Below are 27,082 nucleotides of genomic sequence, written 5' to 3'. Positions count from 1 at the left end.
TTGTTCAGGAGTGCTGGGCATGGCTTCCAGCTGGTTGAGAGAGCATGACACTACTTAGGCGCTGGATATTCTACCTAGTTTAGTAACTCTCATGCTGCTCCTTAACTTGTGTACCAGTTTTGTTCTTTGTCTGGCAAAAGCTATTTTTGCATTTCATTCTTTCATTTATTTCAGACAATCAACACCATATTTTTTTAATGCCTTCACATTGGCAAGACTACTCATTGTACTCATTTGTTGGATTCTGAGGTGATAGCTGTCATCCACCAGGCAGCCCTCTTCATCCATCTATCAGGGTGAGGCAGGCGACAACCAGCCTGGAATCCCACTTCTGACACCAAGTCTGTCGTGGCAATTAAAGATTCTGAGGAGATTCTGAAATGTTTATTGAAATGTTATGTTTTATTACATGCATGGGCAGAAGTACAAAGAACAGGTTTGACAGTTTACTGTGGTTCTTCGCCTAGCAGGAGGTTACATCTTTTAAAACCTTTCCAGAAGAGAAATTTAACCTTGGTCTCTGCTAGCAAACCTTCAAATTTGTAAAGCAAACACTGCATCATTTTGGCTACAGTAGGTGTCCTTCTATAAATACAATGCAGATGCAGTTCCTCTGTCACATACATTTCTAAGCACAACCCAGGTTATACATGGACAACAATGGATACAAAAATTAGTGATTCAGTATTTTCCACTACAGGTGAGTGGGGTCTTCAGCAATGCGGATGGCCTTTCGGGTGTAGAGGTCTTGGAGGGAGGGGACACCAACGATCCTCTCAGCTGCTCTCACTATGCGATGAAGCGTCTTCCAGGTGGTGGTGCAGGCTCTGAACCACACAGTGATGCAGCTGGACAGGATCTCAACAGCTGTAGAAGGTGGACTGCTGTGCCTTTTTTGTCAAGGATGCAGTGTTGTTACTCCAGGAAAGGTCCTCAGTGATGTGCACACACAGGAATTTGGTGCTGCTCACCTGCTCCACAGCAGCACTGTCAATAGTCAGAGGGGTGTGCTGATTGTGTGCTCTCCTGAAGTCCAAAACAATCGTTCATTCTTCGTCTTTTTGTTATGTGAGGTGTAGGTTTTTAACAGGACCCAGGTGCAGACAAAAATAAAGTTCAACAAAAGGGAGCTTTATTTAAAGCTAAACTACAACAATGACCAGAGGAGTGGGAGAACAAAGGAGGGCTACTGAAAAACAGTGCAGGTCAAAAATTCAAAAGACAAAAGTACAAATAAACACAAAAGAAAGGAGGTCAAAAACCAAACCAAACCTGAGGAGGACAGGAAAACATGGAGGGAAAAAGGAGGACGACGAGACGGTGGAAGGCAGGTAATCACAAGGGGAGACGAGCAGGGATTCACACGGGATTCACATGGTAAGAACAGACAAAGGGGACAAAGGGGAAGCACAGGGCTTAAATAAAGAAGAGACAGCACAGGTGAACACAATTAGGGAGGAGCTGGTAATCAGGAGGAGGGAACTGGGAGGACGTAAAAACTGGCAGGGAGACATACAGGGAAGACAGGACTACAGAATAGGACAAGAGGGAGGAAAGAAGGATCAGAGGAGGAGGAAGACTAATAACAGAAAATCATAACAACAAATGAGGGAACAGAATAAACATGACGATCCACTTTTTCACATTGAGGGAGAGGTTTTGGTTACTTTCATTAATTATTTCATGGTCCTGTGTTGCAGCATTTCATATATTTATCTGTCAAACTCAACTCATTTTTTGAAAATAAAATAAAAATCAGTGTCTGTTTTCCGTTTTAAATCAGAAAACGAAAAACAGGATTTTTTGTTTTTTCACAATGGAAGGTGTGCTACTAATCAATCATTTGGCAAACAGGTGTGGGTAAAATTAAACAGCAATTTGGAGTTGGATTAAAAATGCACAGCTCATAATAATTCACGTGTAATACATACATTGTTAATGGTGGGCGCATAGTGATAGCTGGCAGATCTCAAGATAGATAAAATAGATATAAATACTTTTAAATTAAATCAAATAAAGGAAACATGTCATCTTTCAGAGTGTCAACACTTGTGTTACAGGAATAGCAAAACAGCATAAATGTAGCATAAATGTATATTAACATCATGTTGATGTTAATATACTGGGTCATAGCTTGTGCATCCTGATGATGATGGTGAAATGCCTACAGACTCGGTGCTGCTGAAGCAGCAACAGAGGGGGATTAGATGCCTCTGCATGTGCACAGCTTGCATTAATGTGCATACAAAGTACGCTGCTCAATGAAATAAAGGGAACACTTAAACAACACAAAATGTAACTCCAAGTCAATCATGCTTATGTGAAATCAACCTATCCAGTTCCAGGATCAACACTGACTGTGAATCAGTTTCAGCTGCTGTTGTGCAAATGGAACAGACAACAGGTGGAAATGAGAGGAAATTATCAAGACAAGCCTATAAAGGAGAGGCTCTGCAGGTGCTGACCACAGACCATTTCTCTGTTCTCATCCTTTCTGCCTGATGTTTAATCACTTTTGCATTTTGTCAGTGCTCTCACCCCTAGAGGTAGCATGAGGCGGTGTCTACAACCCACACAAGTTGCTCAGGTAGTCCAGCTCATCCAGGATGGCACATCAATGAGAGCTGTGTCAAGAAGGTTTGCTGTGTCTGTCAGCACAGTGTCCAGAGCATGGAGGAGATACCAGGAGACAGGCCAGTACACCGGGAGATGTGGAGGGGGCCGTAGGAGGGCAACAACCCAGCAGCAGGGCCGCTACCTCCTCCTTTGTGCAAGGAGGAGCAGGAGGAGCACTGCCAAAGCCCTGCAACATGACCTCCAGCAGGACACTAATATGCAGGTTTCTGCTCAAACTCTCAGAAACAGACTCCATGAGGGTGGTATGAGGGCCTGACGTCCACAAGTGGAGCCAAAATAACAAGTGACTATAACTACTATTAACCCACATTAGACTAGCTATACATTACTAAACAGAAAGGTTTTAAATCTAATATATATATATATATATATATATATATATATATATATATATATATATATATATATATATATATATATATTGTACCACTCAGTGCTCGGGCCCTAACAGGAGTTGTGCAAAATCTGTCTGTTACAGCAGTCAGTGTTATCTATGGCACAGAGATGAGGTCTTATGGCATGAGGCAGGAAATATTTCCTGTAACAATCTGTATGACAATCAAGCTGTCTGAGGCTTTTGGAAAAGGCGCTCCGTTGTCCAGTACAGGTTGGAAAGGGTGATCGGGGTTATCCATGATAGATAGCAGCTTCCTCCTCTCCACCACAGCTTCAAATGTCTCCTGTTTGCAGCCAATGACAGAGCCAGCCTTCCTGATCAGTTTGTTCAGTCTGTTGGTGTCACTGGCTGCAATGCTGAACAGAGTGCAGGCCACAACAGACTGGTAAAAGATCTCCAGCATCTTGCTACACACGTTGAAGGACCTCAGCTTCCTCAGGAAGTCCAGTCTGCTGCAGGCCTTCTTGTACACAGCTGTGCTGTTGGTCCTCCAGCTCAGTCTGCTGTCGATGGTCACTCCCAGGTACTTGTACTCCACCACCTCCACATCCTTACCCAGGATGCAAAGGGGCTGCGATGCTGTTCCCTTCCTCCTTGGTCTTGTCCACATTAAGTAGCAGGTGATTCCCTCCAGCCCACTCCACATATATGTCCACCAGCCTCCTGTACTCCTCCTCCTGTACACCCAACAACTGCAGTCATCAGAAAACCTCTGTGACATGACTCTGAATTGTATGGAATCCTGATGGTATAATGGAGCATTCTTGATTTTACCGAGAGCCAATAGAAAGAAGCTAAACAGGAGAGAAGATTCACAATAACCATCAAATTTAGAAATGTATTTTTCTGTGTTTAAGGGCTCTGGGTATATTTCGTGTCGGTTTTATTTTGTTAGAATCTGTGAAAGAATAGTATTTCATTTAATTATGGTACTTACAAATGCAGGGCAGGAGAAGAATCCGCCAGGAAACCGACAGGCTGTGCTGCAGTCGCGCATGCCTGGCCCGCCGTGAGCGCGCAGCAAAGCCAAGGCAGAGAACCCGCGGTGGCGCGGATGTTCAGTCAGCTACTGGTCTCTGAACAGCACAAGTCGTGTGGATGGTTCTGAATTTGTCGGACTTTTTCACCGGGGTATTCGGCAGTATGACCGGGTAAGTTTCGCTCACAGCCGCAGAAGCAGCTGCGACACGACGGTAAAATGAGATGAGTACAGACAAACGTACAGTGGGACTGCGACGATGGGTTGCGTTTTCTTTTCCCTTTTCATTGTCTTTATCTGCAACTCCGTGTGGAAATATGAAAGTGTGACCATGAACCACGTAACATCTGCTTTTGGACTACCGTGTGCGCGGTGCTGCCGCGGTTCCACATAGTGTAGCAGTGTGGGGGGACACAGTTGAGCGGGCACCGCTGATGATAAGCTGGCTGTCTGGCTGCACATTTGGCTTCATGGAAATACTACTGCAGCCTTTTCCTAGGTGTCATTGCTCTCTCCTTGCATTTGAACCAGTCTTACGGATGACTCTTCAGCCCGTTTAGTCCTGCATTAGAGAACAATTTGCTTTGTCCGAGTCATAGGTTTAATGCGGGGGCAGGTGCATATTAATTATGGATTAGATACAGCAACTTGAGTATCCGCTAATAAAGGAAAACCCCACAGCTCAGGCCTTTCCGTGCCTGTACTTCTGCAGCCTACAGAGCATGTCGGGCCTCGCACTGCAATCAAGAAATCTTCATTAAACGCCCAGCGGCCTGGACGCATTTGGATCTTTTTTGTGACAGTGAGCTGTGGTGGCAAAGCAGACAATGTGTGTGTGCGGGCTCACTGACGTGCAGGCGTGCGTATCAGTGTTGCTGCGGACAGATTGAGCAATAACTGAGATTTGTCTTCTGATGAAGGAGTATGCATAATGTGATATAGATGTGTCTAATGTGTGTGTGTCCATTACACACAAGAAACACAAAATAACACACCTCTGTCAGAGTTCATCATACATCTTTATCTCCTAGCACTATGGCTGCCCAGTATGGCATACAGAATATGTTTTGTTGGCCAGGCAGGGGATAAGGATAAGGAGGATACCGTACTGGTTACGACATGCACAGCTGATGTGTAGAAGTGTACTTGTCTGTAGTTAAAATGTACTGTTGCTGTATCAGTGTAATCAATATGAAATACTGCTCTTTGTAGCTGAAATATATAAAACTAGAGAAAAATATTAGATATATTAGATATATATTAGATATCTGAATACCATAATTGAAAGTCCACCCAACGAACAAATGGTATACTGCTTCCCACCAAATTTAGCAGCAAGGGATTCAGGTTCATGTAAGCTTGCTGGTTGTAACTCGAAGTGGTTACATAAGGATTTTCAGTTGAAGAGTAGAAGCATCACCCAAGAGGCAAGGTGGCTGCAGAGCTTATATCTTTATTGGAAATGTCACAGGAAATGCATCTTTGCTTGTGCTAGATCTTCATCACCTCAGGCTAATAAAGAACGGAAATCTTTTAATTAAAAGAGTTGTTTGGAGTTGATTTCAATGCTGAGTTTGTGTAGTCTAGTATTGATATAAGGCTAACATGTTTTCTTCTTATCTGGCTTGGTAAGCACCCGCTGTTGAAGAAGCTAGATGTACTCTGATAGATGTGTCTGTTTTGCAGCTTTTTTCGCAGACTTTCTGCAGTGCCAAACTGTATATGGGCCCCTGCCTGCATCATTGCACATAGCAGTGCATGAGATTTTGAGTAGCTGCTCCTCTACTGACCTCCCTGCTGAGCACACTGACCTCCACATGGAGGGGGAGGGCGGGGTGGCATTTAGTTCTGTTCCCTGAGCCCCAGAACACCCCCCCCCAACCACCTCCACCACCACCAGTATGGAGTCCTGAGGGCTTTGTGTGCGTCTGTTCATGCCAAATGCCAGAACTCTGCAGGCCCCTCCCTCCTACACTCTCTTGCTTTGTGTATGAGAGAAAGAGAGGGAGGAAGAGAGTTGGGGGATTTCTTTAGACACCCTTCTTCATCATGGCTGTGCTGGGGGTTTGCCTTCATCTTCTCTGTTTGTGCAATTGGCAATGTGTGTAAAAAGCTAGCTATTGTTCTCAGCTACTGCTGGAATGCTGTTGAATAGTAGTTGTCAGCCCAGATGCCCAGCTCTGTCTGCTTTTCATCAGGGTATGGTCCAATTATTGTTCTAATGTTTGCAACTGTCTGGTTTTAGTATCATCCTGTTTCTGCTCATTGCTGTGAGTGAACACACACTGGCTGCATGCGTGGCGGAAAGACATTAGCTTGGATATGACCTTCGCAATGGCCTCCATACTGCATTGTCCAGCATCAGGGCAGAATTATTTGTACAACCAGGACTGTAGGCAGAATTTTAGAAATACTGAGGTAAAAAAATAGATCTCCATTACAAGAAATATGAACTGGCTAAAACAATCACACATCATCTTACAATAAATTTGGACCATGTACACAATTAAATTAAAAACATGTTTGAAATGTACAAGTCTGAATATACTGAATACCTAAGCCAGGGATATTTCCCCTCCCATGTCATGTTGTAATGTAAATGTTTTTTTTTTTCTACCAAATAGGGTTTAAAGGGTTATAGTTTTTTCATCAGTTGGTTATTTTTAAATCCGGCAGGATCAAAATCATGCTAAAACAAAGTAAAATCTGCTCCCTCATCTGCACTTATCTCTCTGCCTTCAACCATCTTAAAACAGTTCTTCGATAGAAAAATAATAATATTATTTAAATTGTCACATAAACCAGATTGTCTTATATTTTAGATTTACTTAGATTATAGCTTTGCATGCTTGCTGGCATTTGCAGGGCTCTAGACTAACCTTTTGCACTGGTTGCACTGGTGCGCCTAACTTTTTTTCTTAGGTGCATCGGCACAAAAATTAGGTGCACCACATCACACTTAATCCATATATTTTTGTACTCATCAGTACATTTTGTACGTATGAATGGGCTTAATAATCACATATCATCTTAATATGAATTTGGACCTTGTATAATGAACACAGTTAAATAAAAAGTAGTTTAAATACTGATAAAGTACTGATAGTACTCATTCAAATTATGGACAAACTAGCTAACAAGTCTGCATGTCAGGAATCCATAATGAAGGTTTAAAGTTAGTACAGCACTCTTCAGTTCCCTGTTTGCTTTCTCTCTGTATTTTCTGGCTGTTGCTCCTCACTTGTCTATCTGCCAATGGGAATTAAAAATGATTACAATTATCCATCCATCCATCCATCTTCCACCGCTTATCCGGGGCCGGGTCGCGGGGGCAGCAGTCTAAGCAGGGACACCCAGACTTCCCTCTCACCAGACACTTCCTCCAGCTCCTCTGGGGGAATCCCGAGGCGTTCCCAGGCCAGCCGAGAGACATAGTCTCTCCACCGCGTCCTGGGTCTTCCCCGGGGCCTCCTCCCAGTGGGACATGCCCGGAACACCTCCCCAGGGAGGCGTCCAGGAGGCATCCGAACCGGATGCACCGATCCGTCTGTCAATCTCCCGCTCCATTTTTCCCTCACTCGTGAACGAGACCCCGAGATACACAAACTCCTCCACTTGGGGCAGGAGCTCTCCTCCCACCCAGAGAGGACAAACTACCTTTTTCCGGTCGAGAACCATGGCCTCAGACTTGGAGGTGCTGATTCTCATCCCAGCCGCTTCACACTCGGCTGCAAACCGTCCCAGTGCACACTGGAGGTCCCGGCTCGATGAAGCCAACAGGACAACATCATCTGCAAAAAGCAGAGATGAAATCCTATGGTTCCCGAACCAGATCCCCTCCGGTCCCTCGCTGCGCCTAGAAATTCTGTCCATAAAAATTATGAACAGAACCGGTGACAAAGGGCAGCCCTGCCGGAGTCCAACATGCACTGGGAACAGGTCTGACTTACTGCCGGCAATGCGAACCAAACTCCTGCTCCGGCCATACAGGGACCTAACAGCCCTCAGCAGAGGGCCACGGACCCCATACTCCCAGAGCACCTCCCACAAGATGCCGCGAGGGACACGGTCGAACGCCTTCTCCAAGTCCACAAAACACATGTGGACTGGTTGGGCGAACTCCCATGAACCCTCCAGCACCCTGCGGAGGGTATAGAGCTGGTCCAGCGTTCCGTCCTTGGGTGGCAGTCGAAGGCGGGGGCCTCGGCGACCTGATCACTGGACACAGAAACTGGCTCTGGGGACATGGAATGTCACCTCGCTGGGGGGGAAGGAGCCTGAGCTTGTGCGGGAGGCCGAGCGGTACCGACTAGATATAGTCGGGCTCGCCTCCACGCACAGCTCGGGTTCTGGAACCCAACTCCTTGAGAGGGGTTGGACTCTCTTCTATTCTGGAGTTGCCCATGGTGAGAGGCGGCGGGCTGGTGTGGGCTTGCTTATAGCCCCACAGCTTAGCTGCCATGTGTTGGAGTTTTCCCCAGTATGTGAGAGGGTCGCCTCCCTGCGCCTTCGGGTTGGGGAGAGGTCTCTCACTGTGGTTTCGGCGTATGCGCCGAACAGCAGTGTAGAGTACTTGACCTTCTTACAGTCTCTGGGAGGGGTGCTGGATGGCACCCCAACCGGGGACTCTGTCATCTTGCTGGGAGACTTCAACGCCCACGTGGGCAGTGACGGTAACACCTGGTGAGGCGTGATTGGGAGGAACGGCCTCCCCGATCTGAACCCGAGTGGTGTTTTGTTATTGGACTTCTGTGCTGGGCATGGTTTGTCCATAACGAACACCATGTTCGAGCACAAGGTTGTCCATCGGTGCACCTGGCACTCGTCCAGGACGAGACAAACTTTGTTGTTGTTCCTGTCACCTCGGGAAGTATGGAACAAACTTTAGCACACAGCATCAGCTCTGCGCAGCACATGTCTGTGTTCTTCCTCTTCTGGATTTTCGCCAGATGGTCTCGGCTGAGCTTAAGAGTCGCGGAGAATGTATCTCCCTCTAACAGCTGGTTGCACCGACCTCTGATACTTTTTGGTTGGACCATTGAGAAATTAGGTCGCATTTGTGACCAAAATGGTTGCACTCTAGAGCCCTGATTTGGTCATCTCAAATGATTTTTTTTTCATAAATAAGGTGTGCTTTGTCCTTGGTTAATCTGTGGAATTTCTTGCCTTCTTGATGTTTTTGACACCGTCAGGGTTGTTGCTGTAGTGAATAGCTCTATTCAACTACTGTTCAAATCTATATTATGGCAAGAACCACTCAAACTAGAAAAAGCATTTCCTGTAGAAAATGCAAGTTTGATTGCAGCAGCTGAAGCATTGCTTTGGATGCTTATTTGAACGGTTGCTTTGAACTCTTTGAGAATATGAAATCTGCATGTAATTAGGGTTGGGCGGTATCCAAATTTTGATCCACATTTTACCCCGACGGTCAAATACATTACAGGCGAAGACAGGTTGCGTGGTGCCATCTTTAATTGCCTGCAGAGAGAGAGAGAAGGGTGTGCAGATCCCCATCAAACAGTGCATATACGCATTGCAAGTTGCAGAGACACCGCGCTAGTTTAATTTTAATTCAGCTGCTGTAGCCTACAATTCACAGCAAGGTAAAGTGCATTATAAACTGCCTGACACATGTCAAGTGATCTTTTTCAGTTAATATAGTTTTTATTGAGGCTATTTAAAAACGCATATAGCGAACTGACTTTTTTTTCTTAATTTCAATTTGTTTTTGTAATTTTATCATGTTAAGAGCCTTGTGCAGTATTTATGTTAGAAGTTACGCATGGTAATAAATCACTCGTCCGGTAAACTGAAAACCTGCTAGTCATGTTTTCCACTGCCAAGTTTTTCTAATGGAAACAATTAAAATTATAAACGTAGGCTCAGACGGCAACAAACTGTTGGCTTGTGCCTACACCATTAAGAAACTACCTACCTGTGTGCCCCGCCAGTATACCTTAATACCGCCCAACCCTACATGTAATTCATAAAAAAATCATAAAAAAAAAACAGAAGAAAAAATACAAAAAAAGAGATGTAGTACCAGATTATATATATATACACATACAATATATATGTGCACATACACAAATAAAGTTACGTACATGGAGAAATAATAAACAGCACCTTTAAAGCAAAAGAACACAAACCAAATACAAATAAAGGAGAGGAATGCCATCATTTTATATGGATGAGCCAAGGATTAATGCCTCTGCAGGGAGGAGTGCAATGTTTCCCAAATCCTCCAAAATATATCAGATTTGTGATTAAGCTCATAGGTCAGCTTCTCGAGGAATAATAGCAGATATTTGTGATAACCACATATTAACTGTAGGGCCATGGGGAGTAGACCATCACATGTTAGCAGATATTTGGTATCAGAATCAAAGAGGTTATCTGACGCATGATTTAGGAGACACAGTGAAGGAGTCAGTGAAAACTGTACCAGTGACCTCCTGTAACACAGAATGGATCCCTCTCCAGAAGGTCTGAACAAGATCACATGACCAAAACAAATGGATAAATGTACCTTTGTGAAGTTTACACTTAAACAGACAGAACTGTTGGGGAACATTCTCTGGAGGTGGACAGGTGTGTAATAAATCCGGTAAAAATTTAAATAATTTATAATAATAATAATAATAATTTAAAGTTTTGTTCATGCATAGAGATAGAGATGAAAACCTTTTTACAAATCTTGTTCCAGTCAGCCGGGCTGAAAGTCACCTCCAGATCACGCTAGACAATCAACTTAGAAATCAGTCCTTTAAGATTTGGCAGAGACCACAAAGTTTTCCAGCTCTGACAGGTTCAAATGAAACCTGTCAGTCCCCAGGAGAGACCTGGTGAAACAGTGTATTTGGAGATATTTAAAGAAGTCAGCATGGGGAATGCTGAAATCAGCCCTAATCTGCTCAAATGATTTAAGAGAGCCTAAGACCATCAAGTCCGCAAAGACTGACAGACCCTTAGAGGTCCAATCCAATAAGCCAATATTCCTAAATTGTGTCAGTAGATCTGGATTCAGGGCCAGAGGGGATCGAATCGAAATAAACGGGGGAATATTTAAATATCTCTTAACATCTCTCCAGGCCAATAATGTATTGTGGACAAGTGTATTGTTTTTTAGATGAGTTAGCTGGTCTATGTTATTTATAAAAGGCAAGGAGTTAAGCCTTCTTGGGTAGCACTATAAGGAAGCCATACAGAATCTTTCCTATTCATGAACCAATTTGACATTATTTTAATTTGTGCTGACCAATATAATTGTAGGTTAGGCAAGGATAAAACCTTCCCAGATCTCTAGGTTTAAAAGTCTAGAAAGCTTAACCCTTTGGTGTTTGTTATTCCAAATGTAACGAGATATATGTGAATTCAATGACTTGAAGAATGCAGTGGTCAAATAGCAAGGGAGGTTTTGAAATAGATAGTTTAGTCAAGGTAAGATATTCATTTTTATAGAGTTGATTCTTCCAAGGAAAGAAGTTTGCAGAGCAGCCCATTTTAATAAATCATTCTTAATTTTTCTGACTAAAGGGGAGTAATTAGATTCAAACATCATTTAAGTTAGGGGGAACAAATATACCTACGTATTTGAAACCTTTCTTAGATAGTTGAAAAAAGGATTGTGACGACATATCTTGAGGCATATTAAAGGGTGTGGCAACTGGTTTCTCCAAATTAATCTTGTAACCCGACAGAGCGCTAAATGCTGCTGTAGAGGACAGAACTGCTGGGACTGATTTCTGTGGGTCCGTCAAATATAAAAGAACATCATCTGCGAATAGGGAAATAACATGGTTTACCTCATTTACAATTCCAGATATATCAGGATTAGTTCTAATGGCTTCAGCGAGAGGTTCAATAAACAGTATGAATAGCAGGGGTGACAGGGGACACCCCTGTCTACAGCCCCTGCATACTGGAAAAGCGTCAGAGATCAGACCATTTGTACTAACCATAGCCAAAGAGTCGGAGTATAAAGTTTTAATTATATTAGTAAAGTTAGGGCCTAGACCGAATTTCTTTAATACCAGAAACAAAAAGGACCAATCCACTCAGTCAAAGGCCTTTTCAGCATCTAGGGAGAGTATAATAGCTGGTTTCTTATGAGTATTAAGATGCTGAACAACATTCAATGCACGGCGTACATTATCTGAGCCATATCTAGATTTCACAAATCCTGCCTGATCTGGGCTGATGATTTTGGGAAGGATGTTTTCAAGCCTCCAAGCCAGTACTTTTGCCACAATTACTCCTCCGGTGTCAGTGTACCGTCTAAGCTAAGGTGATCCTCCTCTGCAATGGTGGGTAAAGGAATATTGGTTAAAGATGAGGTGATATCGGCATCTGTCTTCTCCACCCCATATAGTGACATGTAAAAATCCCTAAATATATTATTAACAACCACTGGATCACAAGTAACATTCCCAGTCTCTGTCCTTATCATAGTAATAGATCAATCATTATTTTGGTTTTTCAACTGATAAGCAAGCAGGCAACTAGATTTATTGCCAAATTCATAATATTTCTGTTTGCTATAGAGCAACAATTTTTGAACATGATGCGTATAGTCCATGTTGAGTTTGGTCCTGGCAGCCACTTGTGCCTTTAAGTTAGCCGATGTGGGTAGTTGCTGTATGTAGTTGCTGTATGAAATTAGATGTCCACGAAGAGTGGCTTTAGCAGCATCCCAAATAATAGCAGAAGATACGGGGGAATGTTTGTTATCAAGCCAAAATTGTGATAAACTGGTCCAGATAATGGAGCAGAAAGAATCACTATTCAAAAGTGATGAGTTAAGTCTCGAAATAGGGGTTCTTGAAATGTTAAAGTCTGGATTAATATGCAGGTGTGCCGGGGCATGATCTGATAAGACAATAGAGTCTATACGGCAATCATGGACAGAGTGTAAACAGGTTTTGGGGATAAACCTGGAGTATGAATCATGAGGGTGTGAATAGAATGAATAATCCCTCACTTTGGGATTTAGATGACGCTATACATCTATCAATCCTGTGTCAGTGCATAGATGTTTAAGGATTGTGGATGATCTTGGGTTAGATATGTTTGCAGAGGAGGATTTGTCCAGAGAGGCATTCATAATACAATTAAAATCACCAGCTAGGAAGCCCAAGCCATTGCAATGTTGGTTAAAAATCATCTGGGAAGAATTGGGGTGAATCGGAATTCAGGGCATAAACATTGAGAATAGTAATTTTACGTTCAGAGATTGAACCCTTGATTAGGATAAATCTTCCCTCTGGGTCCTTTTCTTCATAATCCAGGATGAATGGGATATTCTTTTTTATAAGAATGGCTGTGCCTCTAGTGTTTTGTGAATAGGAAGAGAAGTAAACCTTGCCCACCCAATCCTTCTTAAGTTTTAAGTGCTCTATAACAGAGAGCCTAGTTTCCTGAAGAAGCACTATATCACATTTTTGTTTTTTCAGATACGTTAAAATCTTTTTCCTCTTAATTACATGGCCCAACCCCTGAACGTTCCAGGTAGTGAGTTTAAGTGACCCAGACATAAAAACTACAAAAAAGCGTGTTAGGGAAGGGATCGCCCTCCCCAATCCTGTCCCCAACTGACAGGAAAAGATCACCCCAGAAGAAGTCACGGAACATTTCAAGCAAAGACACATACAGGTATAACAGTTAGATCACAGATCACAGCAACAACTAAGATGCTCGGAACACAACCACAAACCGAGTCACCCCAAAATAAGGAGTAGCAAATGGAAAAAGATAAATGAGTAAATACAGCTGTAAATAACAACAAAGTTCGATGGGGGCTCAGTGTGCATTAAGTCTTTCTTCCTCCACTAGATACAGTAGAGATGGGAAGTTTATCTCATTTAAGAGTGTCCAAGAAAGCAGCAGCAGACTCAGGAGTATCAAAAAGGCGAATTCGCCCTTCATGAAGACACCGCAGGCGAGCTGAATAGGCGAAGCCACGGTACATGTTGTGACGGGCCAGCTCTTTCCCCGCGGCGGCGAACTCTTGGCGCTTCCGCAGGACCTCCACAGACAGGTCGGGGTAAAACCATAACTGAGAGTCACTGTGGTGGATGTCACACTTCCTCAGGGCTGCTCTGAGTACGGACTCTCTCAAAAGTCTGTCAGCTGGAGCTCAGCTTTAGAAAGAGAGGAGACACAGGAGAAACTGAGGAAGAGAGGTGAGGAAGATGAGAGAAGAGAATACTGTAGCTACATTAGAAACGTGTTAAAGAAAACAAAATATATATCTCAATCACAACTATTAAATAAATAATGGTGTAAGTGAGGAGCAACAGCCAGAAAATACAGAGAGAAAGCAAACAGGAATATGAAGAGTGCTGTACTAACTTTGAATCTTCATTATAGATTTCTGACATGCAGACTGGTTAGCTAGTTTGTCCATAATTTGAATGAGTACTATCAGTACTTTATCAGTATTTAAAATACTTTTTATTTTAACTGTTTTCATTATACAAGGTGCAAATTCATATTAAGATGATATGTAATTTTCTTGGGGGGGAACGGTTCACTAAAACTACGGTTCGGTTCGTATCATGGTTCTGAGGTCACAGTTTTCGTTCGGTTCACATTGTTGAGGATTTTTCCTACTGTTAACACTCTGGAAATACCAGATGAGCACAAAATATATCCTAATTATCCAACATTCAACATATTTAAGTCAGTTCAAATCAGTTCAGTGTTTCCCCATTATTATATCAGGTCAAGTCAATTTAATTTCTTTTTAATTTCTATATAGCACCAGATCATAACAGAAGCCATTTAAGATAACCTTTCCTATAGAACAGGTCTACACCTTGTTCCTTTATTAACCAAACTGAACAGCTCATGTTATTTATCTTATTTGCACGGCAGCATGTCATTTCTCTCTGCGCTGCTTGAATTAGGGTAATTCATGTACTCCCATTAATTTAGAGAAATTATTTTTTGCAATCCAATTCAAAACATTAGTTAGCATGGCTATAACTTTAACAAAAGAGGAAAGAGAGGTAATAGTTTCCAAAGTTTATTACTGTATTTACTAAAAGTTTCCATATAGTACATACAACAGATCCATGATCAGTGCCGGTGCTCTCCACAGACAGACCTGCATTTTCCTCCTAGACACTGGTCTCCATTTTTCCCTGTGTGACAAACAGAAAAATAACCAGCAACAGAGAACAATGTTCACACACACACACACACACACACGTAGCCCTAACATGTTTCGCATTTTTATGACACCACGCTGCACAGCGAGAGACACGCTGAAATATATGATGTCCTCATCTTTTGCGAACATGCAGGGACGACGGTGACTACAAGCCCAGCAGTTAGCGTCACTTTTAACCGACATGTGAACCAGGACGAGCGGCTGCGCTGCTAGCGTCTGCTAGCTGGACAGAGGCTAACATTTCAAAGGAGTTCCAGCAGCCCGAACATCTCTGCTTCCACGGTCAGTGTAAATGTTCTGTTAGCTCTACTTTGACATTACTCTGCCTTCAAAGTGCAGCTATAACCGACACAGCAACAACAGCTGATTAATTAACGTCGGACTCTTCAGACCAACAAGAGGACGACGTCTGTTGTTGTTTTTAGTCCTTACCGTTACTAGATGAATCCTAACTTGAAGCCAGGTAAACAGTTACTTACATTGCGTGTTGTATGTAGCCCTCAAACACTCCACACAGACCCGAACACATGGCGCTGCTCCGGTGTAGGTGACAGTGAGGAACGGTGTAGTTGTTCTGCTGCTGCGTGTGGGCGGGTCGTGACCTTTTACTTTGGATATAGACAATTAAATTGAGTTCTGTAGAAGCAATTCAGTCAAATCAATTTTATGATAGATAATATTAAGTTTCCAAAACATTCACACGTTTTACTTATGTGCAACTTAAATAAATTCAGAAAGAAAAGGGAATAATTTACTGGAAGAAATATACTTTATAAAATAAAGTCCTATAGACAACTTCATTGAAGGGCTTTTTACAGTGCAGTGAGACATTCACAAAAACCATGCCATTTGACAGATCCAAAAGGATTAGATACCCTTTAACTTCAAGGTCTTAAAAGTTGCCTGATTTAAAGTAGGTCAGATGAGTCATGGTTCACAGGTTGTAATGTACGATGTTTGGAAACGGGCTAAAATGGCAGCAAAATTTCACAGTTGATTCAAAATGTGGGTATGCATCCAAAACACTTTTGTGTGTCTTTTGGGATGCATACTACCCATGGTTTGGTCAAGACTGAAAAATATACAGGATTTACATTTATTTCTTGGGTCATAGCATTGTCCCCCTGCTGTAAATTGTTCATTGTTCCTTGGCTTTTCAGTGGAGGTTGAAAATGTGAAACATTTTTGCTCATTCCCAACTAGAGATGTAGACAGTCATTAGTATGTCTCCCGTCTAACCTAAAATGAAGCTCTGAATCAAATAGGTTCTCATGAATCACAGTGTGGCCAAAGAAGCCAGTGGTCTGTGGCTGCTATCTAATCAGCCTGCAGAACAATTCACAGAGAGCATTTAGTTATATTGTTAATTGCTAAATCAAAATCCACTGCTTTTTATTTACCTTGTCAGATTTTGCTGACAGGACCAGGAGTCCACATGAATAGAAGGAGAGACAAAGTTTTTGTCAGTGTGTGCAGAAAACATAAATTAAAGATTCCGTTGCCAGCAGTGATAGCTGATAGCTGACACAAATCATTACAAGTGAATAACTGTAATTCTTTTAGGAAAATATAAAAATATAAGTAGGACATACCTGCGTGTAATGTAATGTCTTTTTTTCTCACCAGTCACATACTCTAATGGAGTAGAAGAGGAGGTGATAGATAGGACAGAGGGGATGAAATAGAGAGAAAGAGAAGGAGAACAAACATGCAGCATTCATCAAGAAAAGATGAGAATGGTTTAGATTTAGCTAAAGTTAAGGTCACTTAAGAGAGAATCTATAGAAGACAAGCTTTGCAATGGTAAATCAGGACCAGGAGAAGTTTCAAAAGCTGCCTCAACATTCATTTAGAGAGAGAGCTTGTTCGATTGTTTGTTTTCTCTGATATTAATCATTTTACTGGTAAAGGAATTTATGAAATCTTCAACTGAAAAGTGGCTACAGTACTATTATGACTGGCCTTACAGCTGATTATTATAGCTTAATGTAATGTAATGAAAACCTCAATTCAGTATCTTAAAAATGTTAGAATATTGCGAAAAGGTTCAATTTGTTGTTTGTTTTGTTTTTGTTTTTGCAGCAGCCTCAAATTTGCTTGTGTGTTGTCTGCTCTGGTGTCTATGGTCACATGATGATAGTAGTTTTAAACATTTTGTGACAATTGACGGGAGTGTAATTGAGAAAGTTAGCTATGAAATAAACTACACAAAAATAAATAGCTATGCACATAAAAACTACGCAAACAAGCAGGTTTCTCTTTCCTAACAGCAGAATTGCCAAAATGTGGCACTGGAGGGAAACAATTTAAAAAACTGACTAAGCTACATCCTGCCTATAGAAAAATAAGAGAATTCCTATTGCCTTATAATTTGAACCGCAGTACCCAAGCCTACCAGAAACCCTGCATTCAGTTGTTTCAGAAAACCTTCAGATTCATTTATGTTTGTGCATGTATTTGCTATCAAATAATCTCAAGACCTGCCTTAGGTGTATGTTACCACGGCAACTTCTGGCAGTATAAAATGTGCCATGCAGTACTCCACCATCCCTACTGTCCTCACCCCAAATAATAAGCAAATGATCTCTGGATGGATTATTCAGCAGTTTCAGCAGGCATCAGTATAGAGTCTGTGTGAGCTAGCTTTGCAGTAATGTACAGTAGTGATTATTGCAGAACAATAGAGTATAATGGGAAAATTGCTCTCAGGCCCTCCCTACATTTTGGAAGCATAATGCATCTGTCACAGCAACCCCTGACCCTAGGGCTGAACGATTTTAAGAATAAATTGAATTGCGATTTTTTCTGGCAAATATTGCGATTTCGATTTCATCCACGATTTTTTTCAAATCATGTCAAACATGTTTCTGTGGCTACTCTGTCACTTCTCAAAAACTATCAGTAGATCTAAAAGTAAACTCTGATAACGTGCACTCAGTATTAGTTTTAATAAACATGAAAATTTAAATAACAATTACAGAACAAAATAAAGTTTTATTTCAAATAGGTTAAAAAGAAGACTAATGTAGTTCTGTAAAGTATTATTCAACAGTCATTTAAACAGACTGAAGTGTGCCTCCTAAGGTTAAACAATAAATACAGTATTGAGACTTAAGTAACTCCTAAAGTTCAATGTGATTTAGAACAAATGATCAAACTTTAATGGGAATCATGTCTAAGGACAAACGGAGCTGCTGCTGTCACCTCTGTCCACCGTTTACTAGAGTCCTCATATGGAGCCTCGTCATCAAATGCCTGCGTTATTGTTTTGGTGACGTCATTAGCTGCTGCCTCTGTCTGCATCTGATGTACACACACACATATGCGACACAGACACACACGCGACACAGACACACACACACGCGACACACACCCATGCGACACACACACACACACACGACACACACTACACACACACGCGCGACACACACACACACAGGTGTAGAAGAGCTGCTGACGGCACAACAGCAGCGAACCTGAATATAAGGAGCTGGTAATGTTCAGAGAGGTGGGCGCGTACGTGCTCGTAGCATTTACACGCGGCCCTTCCACTGCGACTCACGTCGCGCGCGCACACAGACACAGGCTTAGAAGACGCACCGCTGCTGCCGGCAGAAACAGCACCGAACATAAAGGTGGAGTTCGTTTTAGGGACCAGTTCCTCCGTTTTCTTTTTGTTTTCAGCCGTAGCATTTGACAAAACAAAACCTGATTCAGTTAGGAGCAGTGCAAAAAATCGCGGCTTTGACGATCTCAAAATCGCATCATCTGAGATCGCGATTTTCGGTCTAAAACGATAGATCGTTCAGCCCTACCTGACCCCATGAAAGGCAGACTATATGTACATCACCAATCATAGGGTGTTCATCCAAAAGTATTTAGTAATATGTTGATGAAGATTCTTAATCATCTAAGTCAGGGGTGGGCAATTATTTTTTTGCGAGGGCCACTTGGACTTCCATAAGAAAAGCACATTTTTCATAAATAATACTATAAATCAGAGATCACTGGCACAGTATCTACCTTTATAAATATGCTCCTGTTACATTTTCATCGTAAGAATCTTTTGCTGTCATTTACCTGTTACTCCTCTGTCCTCTGTGTGTGTGTGTCCATGTCTACTCAGAGTGTGTGCTGGTTGTATGTTGAAACACACACACAGTGCAGAGCAGCACAGATGATGTGAAGATATTTTTACAGAAGAAAACCATTAGAGTTAAAGTCAAAGTTAAAGCAAATCCCAGAGTTCTGAAAGTCGGGCAAGATCTGTGCTTTTTAAGGGCAGATGATGATGAAATATGTCGGCTGCAGCACCGCGGTAACATCTGAATGTGCCATAGAGTTTCTGTGTGCTTTACCGTACATTTCAGCATAGTCGCGCAGCATTTTTAAAGTGTAGACAGCGCGACCGTGTCTCTCCAGAGAGTAGATGGGATGACGCAGTACAGCAGCGTGGAAGAGACAAGGAGGGTTGGTAAGATGTTACCGGTAATGCCGTTTTGCTGCCTTTGTTTAATATTGTGTGCATGGTCCACCCAGGTCTAATCTAAGTCATTTTTTATTTATTGGTAAGCGATTATCAGAAGAAACTTGCTGATTACATAACACACCTAGCTTAAGACATAGGGAGGAGAAGTTGCCACCTCCAGACCAAACATAGCCTCAAGGTGTCAGTGCCAAAGCACCACTGTTAAGAAAAGGAAGGCACTAAAAGCAGAAAAGAGACCAGGGCATCACCACTCCAAAATGGGCAGTCAATTTTGGTGACACAGCCACATTTGAGGTACTGAAAAGCCTGCACACAGGAAAACACCAGTGACAATGGGCCTCATTTACTAATATGTGCATGAAAATGTTGTTGATTTGTGCACAACCACTGTGGGATTCATGAAACTTTAATGCACCAGCCAAGTTTGGTCTCACCACCTTGCGCATGTGTGTGAATCTGAACCATTCTACATTGACAGACGCGTGCTCACAATTTGTGATTAGCATACACATACTCACACACATTTCTCCATCTAAGGAAGCCGCTTGCCTAGATTTGATTCATGTATGAAGGAAGCAGTTACACGAGGAGAGAAGTAGGCCCCTCTATACGAAGACTAGCAAGTTTTGTATCGTATGAGCATTACATCCACAGTGATGTGGCATTTCAGTAGTAAATTTCACAGTTTTCAGAAGTAACAGCTCCACAAGGAGAATTAGATTTTATTGAACTTAAAACAGGTTTTTGTTTTTCACACAATGACTAATGTTTAATTACAGCTAAACTGATACCGCCGTTAAGCTAGTGTACGCTGCTACGTTTATGTCACAGAACAGAATGAGAGCAATACGTGAACAAGGCGTATGACACAATGATTGTTTTATGTCAATTATCTTGTTTTCAGAATTGTGGGAAGCCGAAATCGAAATTAAATCGAAACACAGCCCTACTGTGTATGTAACTGCTTCTCCTTGCAAGAATAAAAGCACCTGAGTGGTTTTATTCCTAACCAATCTATTCCTTAGCTAATGTATTAGTAAATGTATGTTTGCATTTTTAGTCTAGTTGTTTTTAGTTTAGTTTTAGTTGTTCGGCCTTCGTCATTTGTGCGTATCCATGGTCTGAGGCAGTTCTAAATGTGGTCGCAGAGTAAGAACAAATTCTGGTAAAAAAATTGATGAATCTTTGGTTTGTGTGTCGAGCGAAGGCAGAGTTTAAGCACAGATGTTTCATTCAGTTTGTGAATGAGGAATCTTTTTCTATCTTTCTTACTCTCTCACCCAGAACTACTCTCAGTTACTGAAATTTACCAATGTTTTTGGTTTAATGCATAGGCGTCGCTACCATTATATCAGAGGGGGACGTGTCCCCCCCACATTTTAAAACGGCCCGTTTGGACCCCCCCCCACATTTAGTGAGTAGGAAACTCCACCTAACGCTGTTTCGATTGCTCGTGAAAAACTCCGTTCCACTTGGTTCATAAGAGAATAACCTCACCGCTGAAATCCACCCCATGTTTTCCTGGTTACCACAGCGCTGCAATACCGTTACTATAGTAACGGTCCTAACAAAGCCAGTGGCTTTTTTGCGAGCGAGTGTAAAACACTGTAAAGAGAACCGTCAGTGCTGCTCGAAGCTGGAGGAGGTAACGTCAGTGTCATCCCACAAAGTCCAGCTCATGCTGAAGCCTTACTGCTTTGTTACATGGCCCCAGGTGACATTAGGTTGATGTTAAATCAACTTAGAAAAGTTGGGAGGAAGCTGCTGTTTACTTTCAGTTACAGTAGACGGTTTTATTTGTCTGACGACTTTGCCTTTTCTGCTGCCTCCCCACACACAATGGACATAAGGAGATTCCTAACAAAGACACAGAGAGTTAGAGTTGTTTTCAGCATTAACCCATATTGTAATGAGGCCAGGTTAGCCCCTGTTAGCCTGCTAGCTTCAGCCTCGCCTAGCCAGTGCACACAGCCACCTGCTCCTATTCTTATCAGCAAGAATAAAACACATGTGATGGACCGTCAGGACACAGTGGAGCATTATATGAACAGGGACACACTGATGTAGCAGATGAGGCAGCACATCATTATAAACACATCCACAAGGTTTGTTGTGAATTGAGCAGTTTTATAAGCAAATAAAAATAAAGACATGCATCTTTTTGTAAGTTAGTATTTTTAGTGTTTCAGTATTATCTGCATTAAGCAGTTTGGTTCATTTTTCTATGGGATTTGCCAGTTTTTTGTCTCTGTAAATGAGAGAAGGCCTCAGATATGGAGGCTGTTAGTGTAGTAGCACCAGTATGTTTGACAAAACTGTTGTTTCACTTGAAATTAGTTTCTGTTTGTCACCGAGTTTTTGTTGAATCTGTCTCTGAAATAGTCATTAAGTGTTTACTTAGTATAGTATAACAACCTGTTAAAATCCACAGGAAATCGCAACTACTTCATATTATTATATTATATTTCATAATATACTGATGTACTTTTTTTCACCACCCACCCACAGAAGGTGTCCCCCCCACATTTTTAATGCTTCCTACGCCACTGGTTTAATGTCAGTCGCTGGCAATGCTGATGGAATTCAGTACAGAATTCAGTAACCCCCACACACCCGACTGGAGATGATGCCATTTTACTTCGAGGCAATACAGTTAATTGGGAAAGTGACACTGTTCTTTTTAATGCCACATTATTTTTATGACAGGCCCAGACAATTACAGCTGTGTATGTGTGTGCTTGTGTGTGCATGTGCATGCGATTATTCATGTGTCCTCATGACAATGTTGCATGGGCATCTTGCATGAATTTGGTGCTGGACTGAAGTCTGGCTTGCAACAAATCCAGACAAAATAAAACGTCCAGTGGTTCCCAAAAGATCATTGATATCTGTAGTCAGTACGTATTTCTGTGGCTGTAGCTTGTTCTGTAATGTAAGTATAGATCAGTTTGATCTTCTCTTCTTCTTCTTATAATTTTAACTGTTGCTACTTTTGCTTAGTATGTTTAGAACTTAAAAATAAACACTTATGCTTTATAGGCAGGAGAAAACCCTGCTTTTGACCTCTGCCTCTCATATTAGCACCCAATTCCACTCCCTCGGGCAGTCTCCCTAACACTCCTTCCATCCTTTAGACTCTCCTCATTCTGTTATTGTGCATGCCTGGTGTGATGCCTTGCTATCCTATAGAACTGTCAGCAGAGAGAGTGCACAGGGAAAATCAAGTCTAACTGGCCAGTAGGAGGATGATGACTAAGAGAACAAAACTTGTGGCTCCCTGGCTGTTGGTGAAATATAGGGGCAGCTTGAGTCAGTATGGCTGAGCATGCAAAGGAGATATTTAAAAAAACATAAAAAATGTCTGCAAATTCTAGCATGAAGCTACTGTGGGCCCTTAACTAACCTAATAGAAACAATTTCCATTCCATCAATAATGGAGGCTCATGGTGTGGCAAAAGAAGCACCAGTGGCAGTGATAAGTGCCCACCACCTCAGGCCCCTCCATATATTAGACATAGGCCTGTCTTACTAGGGCTCTAGCTATATGCATTTAAAGAAAATAAAGTTTAAAAAATTGTAAGTGCATTGTTACTCTGCTGAATATGAATGTGCATGCAGCCCAGAGTTCAGGCATCCCATTGCAATGCTTTTATGTTTCATCACATCGTAAATGGTCCTGCAGTGTCCCAGCTTTTAGCTTGTCAATGATGTCAAAAAAGCCTCTTGGCAACTGAGAGTCTCCACAAAGCTCTACAAAGCTACCAAACTTGAATGTATAAGAATCAGGGTCATGAATTATGCAGATTAGACACTGAGGCCAAGTGGCTTTGGGAAAAGGGATTTTTTTTCTAAGTTGGGGACTCTGCTTTCAAGCAAAGTATTGCCTGGCTCATGATGCAAGGCAGTGTGATGCAAGGGCTGAGGTTTCAGTGTCTTATTCTTATTTTAGCATGAACCATCCACAGTCAGAGGTTTCTGTAGGCTTCTGTAGTGAACGATCCACACTCAGTCATCCTCATATCCTGCACCAAGTCACAGTGGTTTACTGAGCTCGGCAGAATAAAAAGCAACAATTATTGAACTGGCTTGCTGTAGTAAAAGCCTCACCACTTATAATTTACATGTGGTGAGGCTTTATTGAGACTGGCAGAAACACTTCTATATGATTATAGTTTCTATAGAAGGAAGAAAATGTAAAAGAATATTGCATTTTGTTTTTATGTGCAGTACTTTTGAAACTGCCAGTGAGAGATCTACAATAGTTTAACAATAGGTTGAAGCGAGGCACCTGGACTTGTAGAGATGCCTTACTTCAACCTCTTGAATGAAAATGACCTGGATGACCTAGAATCTTCCAAATAGGGACATTTGTTTTGTTTAATTAACTCACAAATATAATGCTATCAAGATCTGTGCTTTAGAGATCAGTGAGAAATGTCCATGGAACTCAGATAGAGCCTTTGTTATCCTTTGTTTCTTTAATACAATATGACTTGCAGACTCAAGTATTTTCAGCTGGTTATACGGATAAATCTGATAAATCCAGCTGCCCTCCCCCTCAGTTCTGTTAAAAAAGTTAAATTAGTGTAGGCTGTATGGGATGAGTCCTATGAGGTGAAGTACTGCACAGGACCAACTTTTCATTTCCAAAAAAAGTTATTATGTTAACACACCATATTGCAAGACGCCTAACCAGCATGTTCCATATGTCTGTGCATATGGAATAAGACTACATGACGTGATTAAAATACGTCAAAGAAGCTGCTGGAATGAGTCACTTAACTAATGCCGTTCCATCTGTAATATAAATACCTGCAACACTAAATTGTGTTAACAGCTTGCTTGGGGGTCAGGCTCTGTTATTCCATAATGTGCCAAGGACAATTATCATGATTCAATACAGATAAATTGGATAGATCTGGTTGATTTGCTGTAAACTTGTAAAAAACACTTTGTCTGGTTTTAGTTTCTCGATTGTTTCTCGATGGAATAATCCTCAGTTTTACATTAAATGCAGCTTTTTTCTGTCTTTCAGACTGAAGTCAAGGATGTAGGATGTATCCACATAACCACTAATTAACTTCTTAACTTACAGCATGCCAACAGCAAAAACTAAAAAAATGTGGCTTTAGGTTCACATCACTGCAGACAATGGACTGAAACTGAAGAAGTGTTCTTCTTTCACCAGAGACAAATTATGATGGCAGTTGTATAGTTGTGAGTGACTGAATTAAGCTTTAACAGTGAGCTTAGATCTAAATCAACACTCAGCTGCCACAGTCAGGAGTGTGGATGTGCATACTAACCATGAGCAGAGAACAGCTCTTTATCCCAATTCACCTTTATCATCCACTGCTGTCTGCCAAGTTCCAAGCATAGGTCAGCTTTTCTTCACAACCTGGCAGGCTACAGTTAGTAGTGGTGTTTACAGAACAAAACGGTTCACTGTTTTTTTCTACAAAATATATAAGTACCTGGTAATAATGTGGCTGTTATGTGCTCCTGTATAGACAGGAGGCCTGCGATTTAGCCGGCGATGGCCAGTAGTGTTTGTAGAAATAGATTGTTTTAAATTCCCAGTTAAATTGAGTGAATATTTTCTGTCACACTGAAAGGTAGGAATTCATTTTTCCACTAGCAGCATTAGAACAGACAACATAGCATGCAGGGTTGCAACAGCAAAGTTACATAAGCAGTGCATATTAGTCTAGTCTTGTCAGCACTCAAAAACACAAACAGTTGTCCTTGTAAACTACCCATAGGTTCAGTGAAATGTGTAGCGAGATGTGCTTTGAATACATGTCTCCATAAACAATTTCCCTACATAATAGATCTGCTACTTAAAGAGGCCTAAGTAAGTGCAATACCGAGGTTGGAGTCATTTTGATGGGTAGTTACTATAGTTGTTATATTGTGGTGGTATTTTAGATTTTTGCTATTGCCTCTCACTATGATGATACAGCCAAGGTGATCAGCAACAAACAGCAAGTTTATATAAGATTATTTTGCAGCCTAGCCTGGCTAGAAAGCTCTACTTTCATGCTACCTAACTGGACCACCCAGTATAAAACTGTGGTCAAAATTTCAATACACTTGTTTTTTTCTAATTTTCAATTTCACTGATGATGTAATTGCCAAACCATAAACTGGGAAAATTCTCTCAGCCTGTGTCTGTTACTGACTGTTAATGCAGTTTGCAAGAGGGCTAGTATGTGGACGTTGGACAGAAGAGGCCTTGGCATCTGGTGCCATGACTACCCCAGTAACCCCCCCATCCATCCATCCTTTCCTGGCCCAACCACTAGGCCTCCATTTATAGCAAGTGACTGAAGAAAAGAAAGAAAGAACAAACAAAAGGCTAACTGACAAGCTGAACAGCTGATGGAGACATAGGTACAATAACTGCCAGTTTGTACTCCTTCCCACACTTGCACAGAGGCACACACAGGTGTGTCCTCAGGAAGTGTGTGCTAGTATGTGTGGCAGCATTACATAACAAAGACATATCTTTTAGCCAAAAAAAGACCATTTATCTATTTGCCTGTCATTGTAACAGATTTTGAGACACCACTAAAATTTTAGACCTAAGCCTGAGCTGAAGCCTGGGCTATTGCGATGTGACCACCCTAAAGTGAAAGGCAAAACACACAGTGGTGTTGGTGTATAGCAACTGGTGTGACTGCACTACAGAACAGATCAGTGGAGGAATGTCAGGCCAGTGCTAGGTTTGGTTGCAAACATTCACACAGGATCACCATAGACATAGCACAAGCAACATTTCCACCTGATGGGGCCCCCTGAAGAGCCAGCACAAGCTTGACTAAAAAGGATTACACTCTATGCACTGTGGCAGTAACAGACGCTTATTGGTTTTAATCATGTTGAAACATGAGTGAGTGTGCAAAAGATTGGTCACAGTGACTACAATGATGTGTGTCATATGCACTTAGGGAAATGGTGTGACTATTTCAGATAATGGTATGAGACTATTTTGGAGAGACTCTAAGACATACAGAAAGCAATTACAAGACCTTTTTGCTACTGAATCATGGGAGGCTTAATTTTTCTAAATTTTTGGCTTTATTATTATATTTTTATTGTTGAATCAATAAAAAAATACATGTTAAATAAAGCTGCAAGCAGCATTGCAGGCCCTCGCACACCTTGCGAACCGCAGAGCCATCACTGTCCCCTCTCCTATGCTCTCCTCTCCTCTCATTTCCAGAGATGTACAACAAACACATGTTTACAACAGAACTTTTCTGCTACCAGTAGGTGGCACTATGACCGTATCATCCTATTAGCATATATGGTGTCCTGAGTGACTTTTTGTGCATCTTGTGGTGATACATGTGTGCCAAGTTTCATGATCCTACTCAAAACAGGCCAGGGGGGCAGGCAGAAAAC

The 27,082-nt window shown here is 41.8% G+C and overlaps 1 protein-coding gene across 1 annotated transcript in view; it reads left to right on the top strand.

Moving 5' to 3' along the window:
• Positions 1-4,066: 4,066 nt before the first annotated feature.
• fat3a (FAT atypical cadherin 3a) overlaps positions 4,067-27,082 on the top strand; it is a 109,975-nt gene continuing 86,959 nt past the window's right edge. Inside the window, exon 1 of the mRNA XM_028419390.1 lies at positions 4,067-4,185. The gene's annotated coding sequence lies outside the window, so the exon portion shown is untranslated. The remainder of the gene's footprint in view (positions 4,186-27,082) is intronic.

The sequence above is a fragment of the Parambassis ranga genome, chromosome 13 (genome assembly GCF_900634625.1).
Source record: "Parambassis ranga chromosome 13, fParRan2.1, whole genome shotgun sequence".
Classification (NCBI taxonomy): domain Eukaryota; kingdom Metazoa; phylum Chordata; class Actinopteri; family Ambassidae; genus Parambassis; species Parambassis ranga.
Note: the sequence above shows the minus strand (reverse complement) of the source record. Positions and strands in the feature narration are given on the sequence as shown.